Source organism: Labrus mixtus, chromosome 10 (genome assembly GCF_963584025.1).
Source record: "Labrus mixtus chromosome 10, fLabMix1.1, whole genome shotgun sequence".
NCBI lineage: Eukaryota > Metazoa > Chordata > Actinopteri > Labriformes > Labridae > Labrus > Labrus mixtus.
In genome coordinates, this window is record NC_083621.1 from 1,932,751 (window position 1) to 1,947,413 (window position 14,663).

At 42.2% G+C, this 14,663-nt stretch overlaps 1 protein-coding gene across 3 annotated transcripts in view; it reads left to right on the forward strand.

Moving 5' to 3' along the window:
- Positions 1-318: 318 nt before the first annotated feature.
- fam13b (family with sequence similarity 13 member B) overlaps positions 319-14,663 on the forward strand; it is a 70,542-nt gene continuing 56,197 nt past the window's right edge. For 2 of the 3 annotated variants that reach the window (XM_061047592.1, XM_061047593.1), the window contains exon 1: positions 319-585. The gene's annotated coding sequence lies outside the window, so the exon portion shown is untranslated. The remainder of the gene's footprint in view (positions 586-14,663) is intronic. The other variant, XM_061047594.1, reaches the window with a different exon arrangement.

Consider the following 14,663-nt stretch of genomic DNA (forward strand, 5'->3'; position numbering starts at 1 on the left):
GATAAATAAAGTGACCGTAATGCAATGATGGATAAGAAACATCAGGAATAAAGAAACCAGAACTGTTTGAATACTGAAATAGAATAAAGTGTGCATGGGGAAAAGTTTGATTGATTGATTGTATTCAAACAAATCAATAATTATGAAGTTGACTGTGTTTGCATGTCTGCTGTCGGTCTGGAGGGCGTGGTCAGAGTTTGGCAGGTCCAGCCCTCCGAGGGGTGTGTGTGTGTGTGTGTGTGTGTGTGTGTGTGTGTGTGTGTGTGTGTGTGTGCGCGCGGTAGTGAGTGTGTTGGAGTGAGAGAGAGAGAGAGAGAGAGAGAGAGGCTACAGAGCTACAGACTCGCTAAGCAGCAACGACGACCTGCAGAAACGGAGCATCCGAGCAGGAAAAAAGAAAAAGAAGAAGCAGGAACCAAATTATTTATCTTAGTGTGTATTTACAATGTTCCTGACAACATTTCTACACCGCCTGATTTGATTTCATCGAAGTTGCTGTCCCCACCTCCTCCAGACGTCGGCTGCAGAAACCAAAAATCCAGAAATTAATGCATCCTGCTGCGCGGTCCTGTTTGTTTTGACCTGGTAAGAAACCCCCGAAGCGACCGATTAGCTCCCTGTGCTAACCGCTCCTCTCAGCAGCATCTTAGCAGCTAACATGCTAAGCTAACTCTGTCCCGACGCTTTGCATTGTGTCTTTTCTTTATTTATTTTTTTAAATCGTTTCACTGCTCGTTTTTTTTTTTTTTATAGTTTGGGGATTGTTATGCTGTAACGTCTTTATTTTACAAGGTAACATTAAATCACACAGAGGGGTGTTAAGACACGTTAACGCCTTCAGTTGGTGGTAGGAAGCTAACGGCTAACAGTTAGCACCTGGAAGCAGCTCCATCACATCTGTGGCTGTGAACTACCGACACACAGAAACATGCACATTTCGTAAATAATTACATATTTCATGCTTTTAGGGTGGTGTCAACACAACTGGAATAGCTTCTTTTAAATTGTGCTTAATTTAGAATTTTATATTTTGTAGTTGTGTGTCGAGAATATGAAGAATAATAATCTGTTTTTACTTTTTTTTGTTTTTTTATGCAACAGTTTACAGAACTACAAAGACACTACTTCCGGTGTTTTTTGTTCTTCTGTTGAGCTGGTGTCTGTAGTTTCGCTTTCTGCTCTTTGCTGGTTTTACTGGGGGACTTCTTGATGCTCCAGCTCCCAGTAAACAGTCTGTGCTGGAATGTTCTGCAGGATTTGTCTTTGCTGCTGCAAAACATCTTTTTGTGCAATTATTTGATTCTTCTGACTTTTTCATGTCTGTGCCCCTGTGAAAGCCTCGGCACATTGCATAATCTTATCCGGCCAGTGGCCTGCATTACAAGAGGATTTGGCTGTAACATATGGTGTACAGTACACAGGGCCGGAGTATATGGACTCACTTTCAATCCGGGACTTTCATGACTCAGACCAGCCTCCTAAAATCTTTACACTGGCTGCCTGTTAGTTTTCGTGTTGATTTAAAAATTATGTTATTAGTTTATAAAGCATTACATGGCCTTGCACCAGACGACCTATCAGATCATGATTTTAGTTTATGAACCAGTACGGCCCCTCAGATCCTCCAGTTCCTCTCTCTTAGTTGTTCCACAGAGCAGGACAGAAAACCTTTGGTGATGCTGCTTTCAGCTGTTACGCTCCGAGACTGTGGAACGACCTTCCTGAGGGTCTGAGAGGAGCCCACAATCTTAAAACTCATTTATTCAGTCTGGCTTTAATATAGTTCTTTATATCAATTCAAATCTTAACATTACTGTATCGTCTTTTTTATCCTACGACAATTTTAAATGTTTTCCTCTTATGTATTTAATTTAATATCTTATTGCTTTTATGTGTCATATTTAATTTTATTTTTATACATATTTTTTAAATTCGTATTGGTGTGCATTAGTCTCTCAATGATTTTATAAACTACTTTTCGTCAATAACTTTTCTGCACTCTTGTAAAGCACTTTGAACTGCCAATTTAATTTGTCTGAAAGCTGCTATATAAATAAAGTTTGATTGCTTGATTGAACTGTATAGGGCTTAACAGTGTGGTAAAAATCCCATTCAATTGCTTCATGGCGGATTTGATCTTTAGCAATAATGTCATAACTATCCAATGTAAGCTTACCCCGACTAACTTGGGGTGAGACAATAGCCCTTTCAGACTGATTTCCCCCTGCAAAAGTGCCCTAACTACGCTCAGATGTGTGTAATGCAACGTTAGGAAGGACGTCTTGACAGATGCTGTTTAGTTCAGAACCCCTGCAAACTCAGATTTACGTACTTTGTGAAATTTTGCCTCTTTAAAATTTGTAAAAGCAGAGATCACTTCAGAGCTGTTGTATTGGCTCATGTTTGATTGGACCAAAGTACCCAATCAAGTGGCCGACTACTGTGTGCTATAATAATATAATAATATAAGTTATACTGCAGATTCAAGATGTAATCTGTAGCGCTCATCGTGAAGTCTCATGTGGTCATGTTTGAGGTTACAAGGTTCAGTATCTCTGCAGAAGCAACAACAACCCAAATATGTTGAAAACAAACACAGCGGCTACTCTGCAGAATGAACACGACATGACTTATGCAAAGTCTATTCTGTTAGCTTAGTGAAGCTGAACCTGTTAGCAAAAAAACAACCAGGTTATTGTGTAAGAGACAGCAGATATGACCGGGGCGAAGGTCAGCTGTGCTCTGGTGCTGATGTTGGAAAAGTGTTTGCAGGACTGTTGTTGTGTCAGCTATAGGTTATGGCACTTGACCGTGTTCTGCACTCAGCTGCAAGTTTAAGATCAACCTTGTTAAACTAGTACGAAAAAGTCTTGCAAAATATCCCACGTTTAAAGGTTCATATTTTCAGTTTTTTAGGCACTGTTTTAGCGAAGTGTTGTTGTGTAATTTGGTCGTCGATTTGGTAGTTGTAGTGTGTGCTGTTTCTCACATAATTCACATTTTCTCCAACCCCTACATCCTTTATGTGAAGCTTATTGTGGTCTTATGTGAAGACCGATACACTGTTGGTCCTAAAAGTATGTATATGAACAATTTTATCGAGCTACAACATCAAGATAAGCGGTGCATTTGATGCAAGTGTTTGTTAATGTTGAGTTACCTTGGTGACAATACAAAGAAAGACATGCAGTATCAAGGCAATGCCGTATCTGTTGTTAATTTCCAGTGATTGTGCCTCAGCTGAACCCGCAGATGGTATACGTGAAAGATCTCACGTATACACATACCAACCGAGTCAAACCCCTCCAGCCTACCCGCTGTGTGAGATAAGACCGCAAACGTAAGACGACCCATGGTTTTTGTATGGAGGGAAAACAGCCCCACACACAGCGGTCACAGCAGTGTCATGACCGCGCAGCTGCCTGCAGTGTGGGATTGTTGTTGCCAGGTCAGTGAGTGGTAGACGGCAGCCAAGCTAAACCAAGCGCGGTCCAAATCTCTCTAAAGCTGGAGCCACACTGCCAGAAATTCACCAGCTTCAAATCCTTCTGCTTGAGCTCACACCTGTATAGAAATGTGCTTCAAAACACATTGATGGTTTAAGGTATGACTTGCTTTTAATGATTGCTCTCGGATGAACACACCTACATCCCTTTCTTACTGTAACCTGTTGGATGAAATTACAATGACTAGAAAAGGGGAATCTGATAATCTAAAAAGAAGCCGTGGAAGATTATCTTCTGGTTTATGTTACGCCAAAATGGCCAGAGGCACTTTCACACAGCGCGGCACTGACCCGGCCCCACGATTGTGCAAATACAGATCTTCCATTAGACAGCTGAAATAACACAGGCTTCTGCAGGGGGAAGCATCTTTTATTGACGTGTTGTTGTCTTTCCAGAGAAAAGGCTTTGAGGAGGATTTTCTTTCATATCCTGGACGGTAACTGGTCTTCAAAAATACTGATACCAATATTTCAGACTCGTTTATTTAAACCAAGAGAAATAAAAGACTAGAAGACGTTAGAGCCATGTGACAGCTGAACTGCGGCAGTAGCTCAGGGGTTCTTTAAGCTGTTGACCTCTTTGCCATAAAGACGTCTCAAGGTACTGGCAGGGGTTTGGTGTGAGAAGCTCTACATGTTGTCTGTAGATAAGTATTCATTCCCAGCCGTACAACTTGACCTTTTTTGTTTTACCGAACCATAACAGAGATCATTTAGAAGCTTGGGTACAAGAAATCAATTTTTTCAGTAGGGATTTAAGTTATTCTGGGGTTGAGAACGTTTCCTGCGTAGGTTTATGGTACTACTGCTATAACTGTGCAGCGTCTATTGAATGTGTCATGTGACTGGAAATACAGGAAGAAAAAAAATTTCATAACCTCTACCCAATCATAAGCAGCATTTTCCACCCAGGCGTGCAGACTGTTTGCATCAGATCAAGCCAATGGTTTTTTCTGTTTTAAGAGGTGTGACAACCCCGTAGGCGATGTGTCTTATAAAACTGCCATCCCAGAGTCACTGCCTTATCGATTCTTTTAGTACACAACAATATATTGCCATATCCATTCATGAGCTCAGCCCTAGAAGGCACCAAGTTGGTCCATGCACATCGGTTAAATTCAGTGTGAGAAGATCCTTCAAACTGCTCCGTCAGTGTGCTTGGTCATTATCTGAATGCTTCCTGCCTGCTCATTTGTCAGTTTACTGTCACAGCTGGTGTTTTGATCTATTGTTTGCACACACACACACACACACACACACACACACACACACACACACACACACACACACACACACACACACACACACACACAGATGGAAATGACAGCACTTGTACTACCCTGTGTGAGCCGTTTGTTCTGTGTTAATTGATTCCTATTCAGTTTACGTACAATAGAGCAAACAGGGTTTATTCAGTGATTTCTAACTACAGGCTCGGGATTTCCTCGTTCATTCACTGAAGTCTCACTTCCTCATTGTACTGTCACTGCTTTCATAGAGTTGTCAGGCATGTACGGAAAAGAAAAGACAACAGATGGGAGAGGGATCTTTTTTTTTTTTTTAAAGCAGCAAATGCACAGTGGCTTGCGTTTTAGTGTGCAGTGGTCTGTAAATTTCCATCAGTATGAGACACAGCAAGAGAGCGAGGTGATAAAGATCAATACTAAATCAATGAAGCTCAATGTCGTTGTCTGAGGCGAAGCTGGATCCAGGGGCTTCAGGAAGCTCTGCAGAGGATTGGATCACACTTGAGCTGTGATGCACTGATGTGGCTGAGAGGTGTAGTTCTTGTTGTGTGTCACAGTAAAACACTTAGTAGCACACATATGATGCCTAATGTCGAGGGCAGACTACACGTTATGAGCCGTCGACCGCCTTTTCTGTCACGTCAGTGCTGGTGACCAATGAGAGCACAGTCACGAGGTAAAAAAAACTCAATGGTGAAGTGAAAGAAGACTGATGAAGTCGTAGAAGCGAGATGAAACTACGAGACAGACTGTTGTCGAGCTCTGGCGACAACTGTTTTATAACAGTAACTTTCTGGATGTCGTTTAGCTCCGCCCTCTTCCATCCAGCAGTCATCACATTGGGTGTGATGATTGGTCGGTTACCACTGTGCATGTCTGTCGGTCAAATCAGGGCAAAAATGTATGGCTCTGTGATCAGCTAATCTGAACCCAGTGACCATCGAGACGCTCATGATAATGTGTCGCTGGAGGAGAGCGGAGGCTTCAGTCTGGAGGAGGTGTGGCCAAAAAGCAGTTTGTTTTGGTTTCATGCTGACGCCCAAGGGCGACATCTACTGGATCAAAAAGTCATCTTCTTTAACTGGTGAATTTCCTGGGTTTCCCTAAAATTATTCAGTATTAAAAAAGTGAGCCCTTGTCTTGAAAGATACATAGCAAAGCTAAACTTTTCATTTGGGGTCTGATGTAGTGACTGAAATGTTTTTCTTTTTGTTTGTTTTGAAGAGTCAATAAGCAGATACGGTCTCTGGCAACAAGGCAAACTTTATGCAAATGAAGCGAACAAAATGCTCCACTCACTCAGTCCCTCACACGGAGCTGCGCTTGTTTCCACTGTAGGCGTTCATGCTTTCTGCCCCTCAGGGCTGCAAAGAATGAATCTTATGTCACTGTTCTCCCCAAAGAGATCTTGTTGGATATGTCAGGCCTTCTGAGAAAGTAAAGTGGACAGTGACAAGATGTTGTAACCTGGAGCGGAGCAGTGAAGCAGGATTTAGACTTTAAATCAGTCGCTCTCAGAGTCTCCCTCCTCCTCCTTCTACCAATGTTATTAAACAGGGCACTTAACCCTGGCCATGAAGGTGCAAAGTGGCAATTAACTGCTAGCTGCAGAGGGCTTTACTCCAGTGAATGTGTAGAGTACACATAATGTACACAACGTGTGATGGTGCTGATGAGAGCAGCTGGTTTTAAGACAAACTAATCACTGGCCCAAAAATAGAGCTGATATTAGAGGTGGGCGATGTTACCTCAGATCATATTGCTTTCACTATTTTACTCTACCTTTATTTATCCACCTGGTAGGTTGAGGAATCGGTCTTGCCTCATGTGTGCTCAACAACCAATCGTGTGTGTTTAAACCAGCGATGACGGTATGGCAAAAACATCCATGTCATGACACGTTATACCAGCATTGTAGCGGCTTAGATTGGAGGATGCCACACAGAGACTAAGTAGGCCTGTTCCTGTGACTCGTTCCTATCAAAATAAAATTCAAGGTCCAGATTTGTTGATTTATTAGATAAAAGAGTGAAAAATACTTCTAAACCAAAAGTCCAAAAGATGCTGATAGTTATGATGATAACGATGACGGTCAACAGAAAATATTCAAACCCACTGACCCTCTTTGTCTAACCTCCCACCACACAATTGCACAGGTAAAATTAAGGTAAATCTACTGCCTTACATTTCTGTTTTACACAGCATTGTTAGGATTACTATTTTTGTTGGACGTTCCTCCCTCTAACAATCAAAAAAAAGAGTTGATTCTGCTTCCAGAGATGGAGATAACGAGGCTGGGAAAAGTCTGAGTCTCCCCCTGAAGACATGTGCTTATTAATTTATCAGTGACAGGGCCAGCCTGGGAAGCGCAGCTAAACTGGGCGAGAGCTGTGAACTGCCGATTCAAGGGCAAACAGGGGCTTTACCGCCTCTAATATTCATGCTTCCTCTCTTTTATTTGAACCTGTCACTTCCTTCCTCCCCGCTGCCTTCTCTTCTCTGATCTCCCTTTTTCACCGTCTCTTTCTGACTTTCTCTGTCTTTTTCTTTTTTTAAATTCTCCATAATGCTGCTGCCGCTCCTCTTAACCATTTTCCACGCCTCTCAGCCTGACTGGTCCTGCTGGTTTATGCCTTTAAGACACAGAAACCAGAATCGAAAAAGTTTGCACAAACGCTGCCCGCACTCAAAGTCGCACTTTGAACCCTCAAGTTAATAATTTATTGGGCACTTATTAGGAGTTCACTTCCTCTTGACGTGAAAATACTCCATCTTCTGTGCAGAACTAAAAGTATTCATCACTAAATATTACTGAGTCTGTAGCTGCTGTTATCATGTGACAGTTGCAGCGTTTCATTCTACCATCTCAGTGTTGTATTCAACTTTAGGCTGTTGGACAATCTGTTTGGTAAAAGTACTTGAACAGAGGAACATTTCAACCATCATGAGCTCAGTGCATGGAGCTGAATAACACTGAAGCAGTTAGCGTTTCATGGACCATATCAGCCATGACAACAGGCAGTCTTGCATCACATCACTTGCTAGCCCTGCTAACACAGCATGATGATACCAGAGCGGAGAAGAATGGCCCGCTGATACGTTTTGTGGAAGGAGACGGCGTTTGTCGAGCCACTGTAGAGAGAGGAAAAGATGTTCAAGGGAAGGGAGAAAGAATTGAGAGCTGATGGATGGATGTTACTACAGACTCGTGGACTACATCGTGCTCGTTTTCTGGATTGATGTTGATAGCGGTGGGAAACGCAGGGTAACTCACGACAAGATACGATGTATGATACTTCTGTTCGATGTTGTCCGACATCCTGCTTTCTTCTTCTTCTTTATCGTGCTGACAACTTCTTCTTTGGCTATTTTACTTCTGTTCATGTCATCAGAGCCGACCTGAGGACTCGTGAAGCTGTGTCGAGCTGAGCCAAATAGGAAAATCTGTTTAGCTTTAAATATCGATATTTGGTGTCAGCAATCCAACCCCGAGCAGACTTTTCTTTGTCAGATTTTAAAAGCGGCTTCACAAAAGTGCCTTTGGGTCAAGCTCATGTGGGGAATCGCCCAGCATGAGTTTGACTGCAAGACCAAGGCTGACGTCTGACCTCCACATTTTTGCAGACTAATCCTCTCCATGCAGGCGTGTCTGAGGTGTGATTTTCGAGTTCTAATGAGGTATTTTAAGACACAGTTAGACTTGTAGTTGGTAATTAATCGACAGTATTCCTTCCACTATTATGTAGAAAAAAAAGTTGATTCCGTATAACCGGGGAAGTTAGAAACAGCTGATACCAAATGTCTAACTGCATATTGAATACATATTATGTGTTGACTTTTTGACTCAAGTGTGAAGTTAGACATGACTTACTGCCCCGAGTCAAACACGAGGGCTCAGCTGTAAGGCGAGAAGGTTTAAAATGTGCACAAGCAGGTTTTAGGTCAACATTCAGAGCAGGTAACCTTGGAGCTAACAGTGTGTGTGTGTGTGTGTGTGTGTGTGTGTGTGTGTGTGTGTGTGTGTGTGTGTGTGTGTGTGTGTGTGTGTGTGTGTGTGTGTGTGTGTGTGTGTGTGTGTGTGTGTGTGTGTGTGTGTGTGTGTGTGTGTGTGTGTGTGTGTGTGTGTGTGTGTGTGTGTGTGTGTGTGTGTGTGTGTGTGTGTGTGTGTGTGTGTGTGTGTGTGTGTGTGTGTGTCTGTGGTTTTTTAACATGAGCGACATTTCCTCTAGGCGAGGGTTTGCTTTCTTCTGCAAACGTTGTATTCTTCGAACCACATCATCCACCTATAAGTGTTTTGTACACCCCCCCTCCCCCCCCTCTCTAATAACTTCTAGTATCTTTATAGGTTATTCATGGACTTCCTGTTGCTCCGCCTCTTGCATTGCATTGTTTTTGTTAGTTGAAAATTAACTTCTTGTACATGAGGCGTCACATCGGTATGTTTGAGTAAACATGCAGGTTTTCAAGTTTGTTTTTGCACAGAGTGATTACAGAAATAGTATTGAACAGCACAGAAAGTGTTATAAAGTGCTATAAAGTCAAATTGAATTATAGCATTGTGGTTATGTTGAGCCCCCCCCCCCCCCCCCCCATGTGCAGAGGCTAGTAGTAGCTACAGTCCTCGCTTGCATGTCATCCTCCATGCTCTCCTCACAACACTTCCTGTCTCGCTTCAGCTTTCCTATCTATAAATGGCCCAAAAATATCTTTAAAAAAATTGGATATACTTGATACTTTATCAGCCTGAACAAGAAAATAATCTGACAGTGAGGCGAGCCCCCTTCTCCAACTTTAGCTTTTTCCAAAAATCATAAAGTTTCATGAGCTTCATGAAGAAGTTTTGGTAAAGTTTCCAAGATGTATTATTATTTGCAGCTTTCCTGAATATATTTTTTGCTACCTCTAAGCTTGAGAGTTTACAAGTCTTTATAATTATCAGAAAACATTTTTACTAGCTCATGGTTTGGTGGTGACTTTATTCTATACAAAGCTTGCCACTAACTGTTGACATTTACTTGCCTATATTGGACAAACTAAGTTTCACAGGTCCCAAAATACCTTCAGACTTCTGTTTGACACTCTTTATCATCACTTGTTTTTTTCCTGTGGTGGTAACACACATTATATTAGCCGGTTTGACCACAGCTAACCCAGCGCTGGTTTTTTCTTCCATCCACTCTCCCCACTTCCTTCCTTGGTACACTGATGCAGCACGGTGTCCGTAACATAAGCTAGCGCTCAGCGTCAGCAATGTGCGGCTGTTTCCGACAAACTAACCAGCTGCCTTTTGGAGCGGCAAGGCATTCGGTTTTGGAATCCCCCAAGATGATCTGGAAAACGTTGCTGGGAAGAGGGAAGTCTGGGTTGACTTACTGAGCCTGCTACCACCGCAACCCGACCTTGCATAAGCGGAAGAAAATGGATGGATGGCTGGACCAATAAATTTGCTGACTAGCAAGGACAAAGACATTTCATTGTGTCGTCGACTTTCTTGCGCACATCCTGTAAACCGGGCAGGTATTCATTTCTGTCGTTGTGTTCTATTTGTGTGTGAAACATGACTGACTTCTGAAACTATTTCTCTTTAAACCTCATTAGAGGAAATGCAGAGTTAAAAAGTGCCACAGGGTGACGGGTCGTTTGTCATTCCATCTGAGGAGAAGCAGATAAGCATCTCGGTTCACTGGTGTGACAAGTCACGCTCGTACCGCACATTACCACAGAGTTATGCCGGGGTCACCAGATGTGCTGTGTGTGAAAAATGAAACCAGTCACAACACGATAGTAGAATACCGAAGGCGTTGGTACTTCCTCCTTATTGTTCTGTGGAGGTCAGAGATCGGATCTCAGCGGGCTCCTTTCTGGTTTAACCTGTAAGATTTTGAACAGAGGGAGTGAGCGGGGCCCAAAGGATTATGATCTTTGTAGTTCCCACTGCTCTGCTCCACTGCTGCTGAAACAGAACTACACTATGACCCGGAAGACCGATCATCTCATACCGTCACAGCTCCATGATGCAATAACGCAAAGAGGCGATGTCATTATATTATTTGTATTTTGTGTTCAGCTCATGCAACTGGTGAAGATGTAATATTCTTGGATAGATTAATTTTTTGGACCCCCTGTGGTTCTTAGACTTTGATGTAGAGATCTCATAGATTTTAACGTTTGATTCCCTGCTGTCCGACCTTCCTGTCTGTCACTTCATACTTGATTTTTATTTGATCATGACTGGTGATGATTGACCGTTCGGCCTTCAGCTGCTTTGATCTCTCTTACTTTTGGTGGTTCACAACGTGATGCAAGTTGGAGGACATCTGGTGGATTATTTAAAACCAACTTGTGAATATTGAATCGTCTTTTTAGGTCGTGCACTTTGTTTTGAAGGAACAGAGTCAGCTGATCACAGATTCATAAGAACATGGCGTCTGTTTTCAGATTTACCTAAATCTGAGATGTTTATTTCTTAACTTAAAGTTCATGTGAGGAGTTTGTATCTGGTTATCTCGTCCTTAAATATATCCTGCTTTAGTCTGAAGTCGATTACCAGCACTCGGGTTAGACGCACACTTCAGCATGTCAGACTGTACTGCAGGAGGTGAAGCTGTGACCTTTCTGTTAAAGGACATTAAGGCTTTAACTGCTGCCACCCTGCAGACCACAGAGCGTGCTTCGTCTTTAGATGTGTGCCGCACCAGGTTCCGCTTTTAGAAACATAACTGAAATCTGATATACAGTAACCTCTTTTTAATCTCCTGCTGCCGCTGTGCTAGAACTGTTGCTAAAGAGTCCAGATAGACTTGTTTCCAAGTGCCTTCTGATTAACTTTTGGTCACAGTTTTAATCCATTCGTTAAGCTCAGGTGCTGTGAAAAACACTTTGATTGGTCGGGAAAAAAACACTGATTTTTTTCATAAACCACCTTTCACCAAATCTCTCATTCTGTGTTTTCCAGTTGATTCCATTTTCATTGTCTTAAGGTTTTGATTCCCGCCATGTTTTGAGCAGCGTTGGAATCACAAGGCCCTAACAGCTTAGAGTAGATGTGATTATAAAGATTCAGGAGTCCATGAAGTTTAGGTTGAGGAACTTTGAAAGTGCTTGAACTTGAGTCTACATGTTTGTTCTCTCATCAGGGTTTTCCTTACACTTTCTTTGGGTCGATTATCCGTCGGTCCATTTCTCTCCTTCACATCGCTCTTTCTCTCACACTCTTTGCGTCTTAACTTTCTCTGTTTCCGCCTCAAACAATGTCCCTCTTTGTTGAGCAGAAGGTTGTCAAGCATGATATCTGGGATTAACACACCCACACGGACAGAACGAAACACAGACAGAGCTCTTCTAGACCGTTGCATTACTGGCAGTATTCACTACAGAGGCCTTTTAGGGTCAGTTTTCACGACAGACGAGGCACTGCTTTGGGAACATTGAGTTCCCCAATCTCCAGGTGTCATTGTCCTCATCTGTCACTTGAAGCTTGTGTGTTATGACTCCCTTTAGTCGTTGAGGTTTTTTGGGTTTCAGCAGTAAGACTCTGAACTAATACAAGAACTTCAGCGCCAAAAGTGGGATTTCTTCTGGCTTTTAAAGAGGCTTAGCACCGAGCAGTGCCAGTTCAGTTAGTTTTAGAAAGACTAGAGGCTCAGGAATGCCTTTAGAGGACTCCCAAAACCCTGGTTTTTAATAAGAAGTGGCCAAAATGTGAAAATGGTCCAGACCTTCAACCTGCAACATCATACAAAAACTTGACATTTCCAGGCTTCATTTTTGTTGTCAATAAAGGGAATGCACTTTTGCACAGGCAGATATCACATGATTCAATATAAATATCCAATAACAATATGAAAGTCTATCCCATAAAAGGCATTTGAAGTATGCAACTTCTCACTGAAATTCACTGAAAGAGTTTAAAGGTCACATATTCTGCAAAATACAAATATGTGTCCCCAGTCTGTCTACACACACCCCCAATAATGAGCCTTTTGCCTGCTCCACTTTTCAGAAAATGTGTGCTCAAACAGGCCGTTTGGAGATTTTCCCTTCATGACATCACAAAGGGCAGTAGCCCCTCCCCCAGGTGGGTGACACTCCCACAGCTAGGTGTTTGTTCTGCCCTCTGAGTCTGCCTTCTCACTGTAAACAATAGGACATGGAGCGAGAAAGCCAGAGCCACCCAAGCCCTTCCAGAGAGGGGGCGTGGTCAGACACAGCTCATTTACATATTTAAAGGTACAGACACAGAAACAGCCTGTTCTGAGCAGGGCTGAAACAGAGGGGTTTATAGACATGATCAAATACAGGATCAGAGTGGATTTAGAACAAGACACTTCACACACATGTTTTGAGGAGCTCTGAGACTTATTAAAACTGGTTGAAGAGGAGGAGAATATGTGACCTTTAAAGTATTATATCTAAAAGGTCGTCAACATTTTATCCACATTTATTCCTACTTTAGGTTAAAGAAGCTGTATGAGTGGAATTTTAAGTTAAAAATTGAACCAAACCAAATTGATGGTAGCTTGAAGGCCTGGACACACCGGCTTGTGTACTGAGGGGATAGCCTGGACTTAATTTAAAATGATTCAAGCTAAAAAGGGTGGAAGCTTCCTCCACACGAGCAGAGCAGTCTCTTCTGCCTACATATGATCATATTAGTGTACCTGTGACTCATATAATGTATAAATGGACACATCTGAAGTGAACTCTGCTAAGAAACCCTCTGAAAGAACCTCGTAGCGTGCAAGAGGAAACAAAGTGAGGCTTACTATAATACCCATTGACCAAAAACAACGGAGGTGGCGAGCAGAGTTAGGCCCATTTAAGGCAGCAAAATATTCAACCTACCTTGAAGACGTTTTTTTTTCTGTTCAGCTCAGTAACTTTAGCACGGTTCTTTCACTGCTGAGGTCTTACTCCTTTTTGGACCTATCCTGGATTTATAGTTTATTTGTTAGGAACAGATGCAGTATACATAGCAGGGTTTTTCCTGGCTCAGAATGGGCCTTTGGGGGGTGACTATACGCGCTGTAGTAAACGCTCAACCCGCGTATTAGAGTATAGTCTTGGCCAGGACAAAAGAAGACGTGAGGCGGCCTTGGTTGCCACTAGTTCTTTGCCGTCTGCTTGGTGTGTCAAGACCTTTAGCCATAGCTCTGGGATTAAAATATTTAAATGTATTTCTAGGATCTCTGAGGACATGAATTCAAATGTTTTAAGATCCTTTTGCTTCTGTTGTTATTCCCAACCATAGAGCAGCTGTTGTAGTGAAATCTGTGTAGGACATGGTCATTATCCAAAATAAATGTATATCACCATATGTATCGTATCGTAGTCTCTTGCAGAAAGTCTGCAGAGTAAGTCTGTTTAAACATTTGAACACAAGCTGTACATAATGGAAGTCAATAACATTTGCCAAACATAGAATCTTGTATTGACTTAAAATGCGGCAGTGATGGTGTACTATTTGTTTTTTGTTTGGACAGAATTTTGAAGGCCTGATGGTTGAGGCTCTTTAATTCCTGACTGGTTGTCTCGGGCGGTTAAACCAGAGGACAGGATGTGAGAATATCATGGTCATATGTAAAAACATAAAGGCATGGTTGAGTGTCTTATCATCTTGAAACAGATAAGATTAGCCTTAATCCTTGAACAAATCTTTTTGACATGGCTTGTAAATGTAATTGAGAATCTAACTCTACTCCCCAAGATACTTCTCCTCTGTTACTCGTTCAATAAGTCTACCTTTAATTCTGACATTTAGCGGTTCTTTTGCAGGTAACTTTGTGATTGAGAAACAAGCCCTTTTATTAATGCAATTCAGCTACAGTGCTGTTACAAAGCTCTGCCGACATTACGCCTTGTACATTCATATTAATTCATAATATTGGTGTCCCAGTCTTTGTGTTCACATT